This window comes from Carassius auratus, unplaced genomic scaffold (genome assembly GCF_003368295.1).
Source record: "Carassius auratus strain Wakin unplaced genomic scaffold, ASM336829v1 scaf_tig00025657, whole genome shotgun sequence".
In the NCBI taxonomy this organism is placed as follows: Eukaryota; Metazoa; Chordata; class Actinopteri; order Cypriniformes; family Cyprinidae; genus Carassius; species Carassius auratus.
The window spans coordinates 319,153-327,938 of NW_020525443.1; the positions used below are offsets into that span (position 1 = coordinate 319,153).

General features: G+C 35.1%; 1 pseudogene; it reads right to left on the minus strand.

The window, feature by feature from the left end:
• Positions 1-931: 931 nt before the first annotated feature.
• Positions 932-8,401, minus strand: LOC113078405 (zinc finger MYND domain-containing protein 12-like; annotated as a pseudogene).
• Positions 8,402-8,786: the final 385 nt, after the last annotated feature.

Consider the following 8,786-nt stretch of genomic DNA (forward strand, 5'->3'; position numbering starts at 1 on the left):
CTGTCTCTGAGGTATACAGACAATACCTTGGACTTCATGGCTTGGTTTGTGCTCTGACATGCACTGTTACCTGTGGGACCTTCTATAGACAGGTGTTTGCCTTTCCAAATCAAGTCCAATCAACTCAATTTACCACAGGTCGACTCCAAACAAGTTGTAGAAACATCTCAAGGATGATCAGTTGAAACAGGATGCACCTGAGGTCAATTCGGAGTATCATGGCAAAGGCTGTGAATACTTAAGTACATGTGATTTTTTTTTTTTTTATATATATAAATTAGCAAAGATTTCAAACAAACTTCTTTCACATTGACATTATGGGGTATTGTTTTAAGAATTTTGTGGAAAATTATTAAATCCATTTTGGAACAAGGTTGAAACATAAGAAATTGTTGTTATGAAAAAGTGGAGCGCTGTGAATACCTTCTGGATGCACTATACAGGCTTGTTGTATGTTGGTTTAAAACCAGAGCCTGTGTTCTTTATTTTATGTAGAGCTCTTGAAAGAGGTGTGGGCCATATATTGAATGCCACACAAGTTCTATGTTTTATTTATCATGACCTATTGAGTCAGTTTATTATCTTCTAATGTATGCTATGTTATTGTTGTTTAACTGCAGTCGGGTTAATAAAACGCCGTTCAGTTGCAATTTATATCTGTTGTCTTTCTTGGTCACATAATGAAATACAGTGTTTATAGAAAATCTTACATTGAATTTGAGTAAAAAACAACTATTTACATGTTAAGTTCTATTTGTCTCTTCAACCCCATGACCATCTTCAACCCTGTTACCCTAGTCTCAACCCCGTCACACCAAAAGTTTATGAAAAAATGATTTAATGTTTGTTGAACTCTGAAATGTTCAATGCAATTATAAGAAAACTGATTTTAGTTAAACTTCTGAAGTTTACCCACTTCTTTGATCAAACATTATGAGGTTGATGTCACACAAAATTCAATTTCAGGCTTTAGTATATCAAAACTGTGAGATTTTGTGTAATTTTATATTTGGAAATACTGAGGTAGTGTGAGGGACATCTGATTAACAGGAAAATGTGGATTTCATAACAAATACATTTTATGATCATATTCAGAAAGCTCCATAGTGTCCATAACAGGGTTGAAGATTAATAGTGCCCATATCTTAAAATAATGACCAATAATAATAGGGATTTGATACCTGAGGTGGGAAAATATGTTTTTCAGGAAGTTAAATATGTCATTAATGCTGTGGGGTGTTCAGAAAATTAAATTGCAGATTTGTGGAGGTTAACTGTCTTTATGCCACTCACCAAAACACTCTGGTTGAGTGCAGCTCCAACTGATCCCATCCATCAGCTTACACAAGTGAGCGTGCCATGAATTTGCCACCTGTACACCCGCACACAATACAATGAAAGATATTTCACAGAGACAGATGTCTCAATGTGTGCTGATGGTGGGTTTGCCTACAGAGCGAATGGGCAATGTCAGGCTTGTTCTGCTTCAGAAACACATCAGCCATAAGGAAATAACCTCCAGACATCACTGTGCTGCCTAAACCAAACATCTCACTGGCATAGTACACCTACACATAGAAAAAAAAGACATATAGTCAATTATGTACAGTTAATACACACATTAATAAATCATTTAATCAAAATTTGGTACATTTATAAATGCCAGTACGCCCCAATTGACCAATCAGAACTACATATTTCAAAGGGCCTTGCAATATTCTTAACAATATACTAATATATATTACACAACAGACACACATCAGCAATGAGTCATAGCAGATAATTATGTACATGCAATCCAATAACAGTGTTCCACATGTTTTAGGACTCACGTCATTGGCAAAGAGAGCGAGAGCAGATGTGTATTTTCCCATGGCAGCATGCAGGCGGCCCAGGGTTCTGTGTAGCTGATGAAGGACAGTGTGACTGCAGCCTGGTGTTTTCACTACTGTCCACTCGGCCTTAGACAGATACTCATGTGCCTGGGAGAGCGAACCTAAACCTAAACACACATCAACAAAAGTAATGAACAAGAGTTTCTTGATGCCTCTTGAATTTAAGTGAGCCTAGCTATTAGAAGTTCTTTCTTCCAGTGTTTTAAAGATTCCTGTCTGGATTGCTTCTCTGTCAAACAGAAGATGAAAGCAGCCACTGTGAATTCTCAGCATACAACGCATCGCATCTATCCACATAGAAGCTTAATTATCAGGGGTGTGTCTCAATCCGCTCCCTTATTCAACAGTGCAGTGCCCAGGGAGTTGGCCATTCCTAGGGCCATTGTCATCATCAAAACCATTCCATGTTCACTCCCAAGAAATCCACTGAATCCACCATAAAATCCAGTTAGCATCAGCTGCTCACTATATTCACTCACTGGAAATGTCATCTTGTCTGCAGTCTCTCTAGTTGTGAGAAGATGAGTGCAAGTGTAAATCCATGAAGACAAAGCTATGTTTCTGTCTTTAAAACCTTTTATTCTTAATATTCACAGAAGAAAAACCACCCTGCAAACTTTTAATGACCATAAAAGATTTAAGGGTTTTTATAAAATGTAATAATTAAATAATAAGTTTTTATAATTTAATTCATTATAATATAATTAAAAGGAAAACAACATTTATTTGAATTAAAAACTTTAATTTATGAATGTTCTGCAGTTTTGTAATAATTTTTTAAAATGTTTTTAAAAGAAGTCAAATGATCAGCAAAGCTGCATTTATTTGATTAAGAAATAAATACAATGAAAAAGTATTGTGAAATACTACAATAACAACTGTTTTGTTTATATATATATAAAGTTCACAGAACGGCATTTGTTTGAAAATGAAATATTTTGTAACATAAATGTCTTTAATCTCACTTTTGAACAATTTAGTACATTCTTGCTGAATTATAGTATTGATTCTTATAAAGGTTTTTACTGACTGTTTTATTTACTGTATACTTTAATCATTTTGCTTAATTAGGTTGTTGTCTGAATCTTATTATGTTTGCACATTACCTGTTTTACATAAAAAATGCAGGGCAGGCATATTTTATAACAGCTGTTAAGTAGATGCACTATACGCATTATACAGTGAGGTTGTTTATTAATACCAGATGCATTTTAATGCACAGTTTCTTTTCACAGAAACAGAGTTGCAGCTCGTGACAAAGAGCTTTCAATGTAAGAGTTTTTTACTCAGACAGTACACATCTGCATGACCAGTCTGCCACATCCTGAATTACATAACAATTGTCTCTCTCTACAGTTCATGTCCAAGCACCGCCCTTGAGCCCACCAATAGACCATCCCACAGGAAGTTAACAGGGCTCTCTGCCAGCCTCCGATTTTAGCAAACATTTGTTTCCATTCTCTCCTGAAGTGGAAGTTATTGGCTGCCAGCCTCCAGAGAGGTTGAGAAAGTGAAGCAAACTGTGAAGTCTACCTGTGGCTTTAAATCTAATGGATCTTAAAGGGGTCATATGATGAGATTTCACATTTTCCTTTCTCTTGCGTGTTAAGCTGTATGTATGGTGCATAATGAAGATCTGTAAAGTTGCAAAGACTAAAATCTTGAATCCAAAGAAATATTTTTCATAAAAGTTAAGAGTCAACCACACGCCCCTTAAATGGCTCATTCAAACACGCCCCCACATGTCTACATCACTAAGTGGGATGATTTGCATAACGCTGCCCAAATGTTCATGCAAAGAAAGAAGGTGTAACTTTTATTCTCAGAGTTATCACAGCTACCATTTTGTAGAGACACTGTATGTTTCATTGTGAAAGTGAAACTACTTTCTTTGGTGGTCCAAAAGAAGACATAACTAGAAATCTGCACAAATATTTGTGTGTGCCACACATTTTATGGAGGATGAGGACTGTTTCCTGAACCAGTAGCCTACGATGCGTCTGTGGCACAAAGGCTGTTTCTATGAAGTGGGGCAGTTCTAACTTTGCAAAGACAGTCTGGCGCTTCTGACTCACTATCTGTAAGTTCGTTTTTTATATTCAAATAATTTGCCAATGATGATTCAAACGCGAGTTTTGAGCAGTGTAGGGCAGACTCGTTGTTTTTTGTTTCTCCCATCACAAATGTTTTCTGTTTACGCAGCATGATACGCAACGCAACGCTAAAAAGACAGTATAAGTCATTATAATCAGTAATTATGTCCCCAATGGATGCAACAAATGCCTTGTTTGTAACAAGTTTTATCGGCTTTGTCTCATCGTGCTGGGAGAAGGTGTTCTGTCAGAATGGATTTGCAACCTTTTCAGCATGATGTGCTATTTTTTATTTTTCTGGTTAACAATTGTGCCAAAAACCCTCACGAAAACCGCAGGATCTACCACGCTCCCTCAGCCACTCCTGCTCCTCCAAAGACAACACTGCAGAAAACACGGGTTTGTTTTATCCCACTTTTCTTAGTTTGTGTTTAATATAACAGAAAACATTAGCTTTCCTGCTATGTTGATGTTTCTAATGTCACAACAATGTGTCTTGAACATGTTTTGCATTAAGTCTGACACTTCTCTTTCTTTCTGGAATTATTGCTTCAGTAGATTTTATACCTAGTTCTTCTCAACATTTCTAGCTGTATTTTTAAACGTTTAGTCAAGCAACAATATATTATCTCATGTATGTCTAAAATTGGGGATTAAAAATTAATTTGTTCTAAGTAAAAACTGTAACATTAGGCTATTTTTTATTACACTTTTCCAGGTTACAAAGGAAATAAAACTTTATTTAATAAATTCATCCATTTAACAAAATTACTAAATATAATTAAAAAATATATAATAATTTTATATAATCATATTACTGATTTATGATTTCTTTATGAAAACTTAGTATTGAAGAATAGAACAATACTGTTCATTATGTTCATATATTCGTTATGAAGAAAATTTGTTAGCCTAGCCTATTTGTTAAGTTGATTTAAAATTCTTGATAACAAATTTTAAGAGGTTTAAGGTTCAGAAAAATGGAATTAGCCTTTAGTCTATATATAGGCCTTTTATTAAGACTGCAGATCAAAATAAAACACTTCTTTATAATCTTTAAAATGAGAGAAATCACTGCCAATTTATTGGCTAGTCTATACTTTGCAGAAAAAAAAGTTTTGCAGTTAAAAAATTTGCAGTTAACTGATGAATTAAAAGAAAGACAATAAATAAATAAATCACAACAAAAACAATCGAGATTTTTCTTGTAATGAAGAAAAAAAGATATTACAAAATTACAAGATGAATCCTAAATGATTTTGAGAGTGAACACATCTTCATTGCATAACTGCATACAATCACTGGTGGCAGTCCCAAATATTAAATGTGTTAAAAAAATCTTTGTGAAGACGACTGGCAACAATTGGTTCTTGAATTCTAAGATTATAATCTTTAGACAGCACACACTATGCAACTTTTTCTGACAATTGCACACAGCAACTGAGCCCAACTGGAACAGACATGGTCCGACTGGGCACGATCAGTTGTCAATACCAAATTCCATTCATAATAAGCATGACAATTGTGTAGTGTGTTCTCAGCTTAAGAGAGATTTAAAACTGGTATAGCATTGTGTTTCTATGTATGTTTCACCTGTATTAGCCTGTGCGAGCAGAAGATAAGCTGGTACCAGTTCAACAGCACAGGATCCATACACTCACATGGCCCAGCGCAGGAATAGGAGAGCAGCCGGTAACAACATCCTGGAACCGCTTCTTGGACATCCACTTCTGCGCCTCTGAATATGCAATCTCTACTAGATGTTTCTAGTGTCAAAAACAAACAAAACACAGACTGAAATATATGCCCTGCTGGCATTCCATTTGCCCCAATTTATGTGTTGGAGTGCATTCAAACCAGTTTCTTCGATGTTTGTGGTGGTGCTCTCGGTCAGACTGCAGTGGACAATTTAATATGATTTTAGGCCATCTGGTTTACAAGAAGGGAAGTGTCCTCATAAACCATCTTCACACTGTAATACCTATGTCATTATACACATTTGTGCCTCATAACCCTGTACTCAGACACACACACACACACACACACACAAACACTCACACTCACACACAATAACGTGTTCCAAATTGTAAAACAGTCTCCTTTTATGAAACAGACACAAAATAAAGCAAGCCATTCAGGTTCGAAACAAAATAGCTGAGCAAATACAGTATTTTCATATTTAATTTAACTATCGCTTTAAGGGCTGCCCGTCAACGAACATTCTGTTCTGTCCAAGATATATCGATATGTATTTGCATGTTGACACTGTGAGACCGTGTAGAGAGCTGTGAGGATGGTGGCGTCTTTAAAAACAGCAAGTGAAAACGCATGCACACAAAACACATACATTTTCCAGTCATATATCTTTCTCTTTTCTCCTGGTTGGCTTTAAGCATGCATGGCTGGCTATTCTCTTCCCTCTGCACATAATTTCTCCTCCAGCTGTTTGAACTCGTTCAACCTTTCCATTTCTGCAGTAACTCGGCCAAGAAGAATGTGCGCATGACTTGTTTGTCTACAGTGCCACCTGCTGTCTACACGCGCAATTACACGATGGAGCATTATATTACTTGTTGGTTAACACAGGGGCTGATTCCGTGAAATCGGTGCCTTTTGCGTCCCTAACAAATAATCAGTTCTTTAACTATATATATATATATATATATATATATATATATATATATATATATATATATATATATATATTCATTCTTAGAAATATAATTAATTTTATTATTGTCCCCCAATTTCATATCAGTCCTGTAACCCGCCTATAAAATAATGGTACAAACCAGAAGTGACATCATTTCATGGACATTTCATAATTTAGAGCAAGTGGTTTCCTCAGTGTAAGCAAGGGTAAGTTTCTCTCTTCTTAAATATTATATTTTTCATGTTTTATCAGGGTTGTTAGAGAGGGGTCGGCATACAACATCAGTCCTGTTAACATTTTTTAAAGTGTACATATAAACATTTATTTATTAATCCTGATATTACCAAAATCTGGAAGTAATAACCTTTCATAATACATACCATGTGCCTTTCTGACATTGACCTGTTAGCTAGAAATTAGCATATTACCATCAGTCCTGTTACTATACCAGAGCAATAGGGGGCATAGATTCCGGCCCAGCCGCATACCTAGGTCATAGATGGTGTATTTGTTATTTGTAGGGGAAAACATTCAAAGGCAATTTAAGGATTAGGACAACAACTCAGGGACATAGACACTTATAAAGGTTATTTTGTGTGTTATTGAGCTAAAACCAGCGACACACGAGTCAGCAGCATATGAGCATCAAGCACTAGTTACCATTGTATGTTTCTGCATCATTTTTTTTATTTGTATACTTATGCACCTTACTTTGTATTTTGTCTTATTTGCATAGAATTAACATCACTTACTTTGTTATACACTTTTACAGTTGTTAGTAACATGCCATTAACTGCAGCTGAGAAGCAACGGCGCTATCACGCTCGTAGAGACCAGGATCCAGAGAAAAATGTCATACAAGAAACAATCAGTTTTTTAAAAGTATTTACCCTTGTTATGTCCTGTCAGTTCATTTTTTTTTTTGTAGTTGTATTTCATACATCCAAAGCTGATTTGTTTTAATAAAGATATGTTATCTTCTATCGTTGTATTTTTCTATATAATTCTAGATTACCTCTCATATGGAAGCAGATTGTCATGGCCTAATGTTCCATATAGGTAACTAGTACGTAAATGAGTTCATAATGCATGCAATTAACTGCAATGACAAACAATAGGTGACTAAATACCCTCTTGGTTATTGAGAGCTCAGTCCTGTAACTGTCATTAATTTGATATTTTAAAAGAAAAATGACATTTGACGGTCAAACAGATCTCACCATAGTAACATGTACTATACTGCATTTTGGACAAGACCCTTTTTAAAATAAATGTTTTGTCAAAGTATACATATTTCTTAATTGTAGTGTGATGTAATCTGTGAAATATGAAATTTTTAGTCATTTGAATGGCAATTATGATACGAAACAGATTTTTTTTTTATATGACAAAATCTGAATGAAAAGAGGGACCAAAATACTACTTATATATGTGCAAACTGTTGAATATTTGCAATTGGAAGTATTATATCACTTTAGTCAGTAACCGGAGAGAGGAAAATATCAAAAGATTAAAGAAATAAACAGTCATAAAATAATAAATGGCATAGCTTGAGATAGCCCAACAGTTTCTTGTCATGTTAAGATGTCTTGAATTAATGGGTATTAAAAAAAAACAGTTTGAAATTATTATTTTTTTTTTCAAATATTTAAAGTTTAAAAGGCACCGATTTCGTGGAATGACTCACAGGTTGGTTGGTTCATATAAAGACAAAAACACAAAGACCCGAACGGACTCACCAGTAAAATGTGACCAGGCATTTTGTGCACTGCCGTTTTGCAGGTTTCTGGCCAAGTTCGCACAGCTTCTTCACTCCTTTGACTGTGGTTTGATGGTGGCCGACTTTCCAAATAAATGTACTCGCAGCGGTTTCAACCTTCAAAATGCGCTTCAATAAAAAAAAAAAAAAAGTGAGAGAGTTTTCCAGTTTCCAGTTTCTCCAGAGTTAGTAGTGTTTTTCAAATTGGTTCCCATGGAGACGACCTCGGGACAGCTGACGAGGACTTGTCTGCCCCTGCGATTGTAATATTTTAAATATTATATATATATATATATATATACACACACACACACACGTTTTATAGTTATTTGTCAGCAACTTTTTTTTATTTTATATCTAACATCCAAATAAAATGTAAAGCAGCG